Source organism: Primulina huaijiensis, chromosome 12, assembly GCF_012295235.1.
Source record: "Primulina huaijiensis isolate GDHJ02 chromosome 12, ASM1229523v2, whole genome shotgun sequence".
NCBI lineage: Eukaryota > Viridiplantae > Streptophyta > Magnoliopsida > Lamiales > Gesneriaceae > Primulina > Primulina huaijiensis.
This window is the reverse complement of record NC_133317.1, coordinates 16,147,753-16,151,852: the sequence shown is the minus strand read 5'-3', so window position 1 is coordinate 16,151,852 and position 4,100 is coordinate 16,147,753. Positions and strand designations below refer to the sequence as shown.

Sequence of the window (4,100 nt, the reverse complement as noted above, 5' to 3'; positions counted from 1 at the left end):
TAATAAGAATTTCCTGCTACTTTTTCTAGAATTTGATCTAAAAATGGTAGTGGGAAATGATCTTTTCTAGTTGCATCATTTAATTTTCTATAATCAATACACATACGCCAACTAGATGGAATCCTAGTTTGTAATAACTCTCCCTTTTCATTTTTTATAACAGTGATGCCTGACTTTTTAGGTACTACTTGTGTTGGACTTACCCATTTACTATCTGAGATTGGATAGATAATTCCAGCGTCTAATAGTTTTAATACTTCATTCTTAACAACTTCTTTCATATGTGGATTTAACCTTCTTTGTGGTTGTTGATATGTTTTAGCATTTTCTTCCAAATGAATTTTATGTGTGCAAATTAAAGGATTTATACCTTTTATATCTTTTAAAGTCCATCCAATTGTATTTTTATATTTTTTAAGTAATTTAATTAAATCTTCTTCTTGATTTGGTAGAAAAGTGGAAGAAAATACAACATGAAATGTTTTATTTTCACCAAAAAATACATATTTCAATTCGAATAGTAAAACTTTTAATTCAAGTTTTGTATTATCATCTTCTTTAAAATTATTTTCAGACTCAAAGTTTTTAATTGAAAAAACTTCAGATTGTTGATTTAAGTTTTCTTCTTGTATATTTTCTTCCACAATTGTTTCAATTTCATTATCATATTCATTTTCATTAATACTTGGTTGTTTACATAAATTGAACACATTAAGTTCTAGAGTCATATTCCCAAAAGACAATTCCATTATTTCATTTCGACAATTAATTAAAGCATTTGAAGTTGCTAGAAATGGTCGTCCCAATATTACGGGAATTTCATTATGTACTTCTATTGGTTGTGTATCCAAAACAATAAAATCTACAGGATATATGAATTTATCAACTTGAACCAACACATCTTCTACAATACCTCTAGGTATTTTGATTGACCTATCCGCCACTAAGAGAGTAACAAAAGTGGATTTTAATTCTCCTAAATTAAGTTTTTCATAAACTGAATAAGGAAGTAAATTTACACTTGCTCCCAAATCTAACAAAGCTTTTTTAATTTTATTTTATCCAATAATACATAAAATTGTTGGACAACCAGGATCTTTATATTTTAAACTAGAATTATTTTGAAGAATAGAACTTACATGTTCAGCCAAGAATGCTTTCTTCTTCACATGCAATTTTCTCTTCACAGTACATAAGTCTTTTAAAAATTTTGCATATGAAGGTACTTGTTTAATAGCATCTAATAATGAAATATTTATCTTTACTTGTTTAAAAACTTCATAGATATCAGAATCATTTTTTTGTTTTTTATGATTTGTTAATGCATGAGGAAATGGTGGATGTTTATTTGATTCATTTACTATTTCAGATGATTTATCATTCAACATATTATTTTTAGAATTTAAGGTATCATCATTCTCAAAAATATCAGGATTATCTTCCTTACTCTTTGATTTTAAATGATCCTTGTTTTCATTACTACATGGATCATTAACTATTTTACCACTTCTAAGGGTAATAACATATTTTATTTGATCAATTTTTTCATTTTTTAATTCTTGATTTTGATTTTTAGGATTAGGTTGAGGTTGAGATGGAAATTTTCCTTTTTCATGAATATTAAGTGCAGATGCAAATTTTGCAAGAGTTTCTTTCAAATCAGTCATAGATTGACTGTTTTGAATATTGATAGATTCTTGCTTTTGGATAAATGCATGAATTACATCTTCAAAGTTTTTTCTTGGAGGTGTAACATAAGGAATATAACCTTGATGATTTTGGTTATTTTGAAAATATTGTTGTGAGGGTTGTGCATTATTATCATTCCTCCAACTAAAATTAGGATGATTTTTCCATCCAGGATTATATGATGTTGAAAAAGGATCTAGTATTGGTTTTTTATAATTGTTAACATAATTTGCTTGTTCATGGAGACATTCTTTAAATGAAGGTAATGTTGGACAATCTTTTGTAGCATGATCATGTGTATCACATATATGACAAACAATTTCTTGAATACTTTTTAATTGACCACTCTTTTTCATTTCTAATGACTCAATTTTTCTTGCTAAAGATGCAAGTTTAGCTTGAATATCTATATCATCTTTAAGATTATAGATACCACCCCCATTTGTTGAATTATTGATTTTAGTTGTTGGTGGTTCTATTGTGCCTATATTATCCCAATTTTGAGCATTTTCTGCTAATGAATCCAAATACTCCATAGCTTCATTTGGGTTTTTATCTTCAAAAGTTCCATTACACATGAATTCTATCATTTGCCTATCTTTAGGTATTAGACCTTCATAAAAGTGAGAAACTATTCTCCATGTTTCAAAACCATGATGTGGGCATGTATTAAGTAATTCTTTATATCTATCCCAACATTGATAAAATGTTTCTCCTTGTTTTTGAGAAAAAGTAGTAATTTGTCTTTTAAAAGAGTTTGTTCTATGGGAAGGAAAAAACTTTTTGAGAAATTGTTGTTGCATTTCTTCCCATGATCTTATTGAACTTGATCTCAAATTTTGTAGCCATGTTTTAGCTTTATCTTTTAAAGAAAAAGGGAAAAGCTTTAATCGAACTATATCCATGCTACAATTTTGATCATTATAAGTGTTACAAACTTCCTCAAATTCTCTTAGATGTAAATATGGATTTTCAGAATCTAAGCCATGAAAATTTGGTAAAAGTTGAATAATTTGAGGTTTAAAGTTGAAATTAGATGCATCAGGAGGAAAAACTAAACAAGATGGGGCACTAGTTCTAATAGGGTTCATATGGTGCCTAAGTGTTCTTAATTGATCATGTTATTGATTATTATTATTATTATTGATATCATTATCTTGATTATTTGAATTATCATCCATGTTTAAATTATTTTCAGATACTCGAATAAGTCTACCACTTTTTTTTCAACTCCAAATACTCATACAAAAAAACAACACAATACTTATAAATAAAACATAATTAAAAAATAGAAACTTAATTTATACCTCCCTGACAACGGCGCCAAAAACTTGCTACTACTTAAATTATAATTCACCCAAGTGTAGGTTGTCTGCAAATAATATATTTCGTAAGTACGAGATCGATCCACAGAGAGGTTATTTTAAGTTTAAATTTATTAATTTATAGATTACCAAATGCAAGAACGAAGTTTACAAATTATAAATTTTGTCAAGGCTCGAGGATTTATTCTTGGTTTATGTAATATTGTTTAACTAAAAGTAAAACAAAGGAAACCACCATAAATAATGGTTCCAAGAAAATAAAATATTTAAACACATATCTAATATAATATAGTTCCCACTATAGAAAATACCGAATTCACCGATATTTTATATATGGTACCTATGATTATATATATAACTATATAAATATATAACTGCATAAAATAAATGTTAAATTAAATCATTATATTTCATTTAGAACAACCGGCAGAGCCACGCTATTGCCTAAATGAAATATATGATTTAATAAGTTAGTTGCGGGAAAGTAAAAGTTAGTTGCGATAAAGTAAATGTTAGATGCAGAAAGTAAAAGTTAGTTGCGATAAAGTAAATGTTAGATGCGGAAAGTAAAAGTTAGTTGCGATAAAGTAAATGTTAGATTGTTAGATATCATAATATTTCATTTAGAACAACCGGCAGAGCCACGCTATCGTATATATGTATGTATGTACATATATATATGTATGTATGTATATATATATATGTATGTATGTATAATATAACAATAATAATTGATGAAATATTTATTGTATCAAAATTAAACAACAAATCAAGATAACCACTTCAATGGTATCAAGCATTTGATGTAAATTGATAACAACAAATAATTCATTTTTATACCTACAATAAAAAAGAAATTAGCAAAATGAAAAGAAATAAAGAAAGAATATACAAAATATAAACAATCTTACTTCACCGAGAATTCATCCCCTTCACCTTGACATAATAGATTTAGCTTTCTATGAACTTACTTTTGATCAACACTAAAAACATCACTCATAATTTGGAAAATGAAAAATATATTGGAACTTAGAACTTTTATACACACTCACACTATATTTTACAATGAGATAGAATAATTCTCAA

At 27.0% G+C, this 4,100-nt stretch overlaps 1 non-coding gene across 1 annotated transcript; it reads left to right on the top strand.

Moving 5' to 3' along the window:
• The first annotated feature begins 2,337 nt into the window (after positions 1 to 2,337).
• LOC140990792 (small nucleolar RNA R71) lies at positions 2,338 to 2,448 on the top strand. The gene has a single exon (XR_012177717.1). It is a non-coding gene; the product is annotated as a small nucleolar RNA R71 (small nucleolar RNA).
• Positions 2,449 to 4,100: the final 1,652 nt, after the last annotated feature.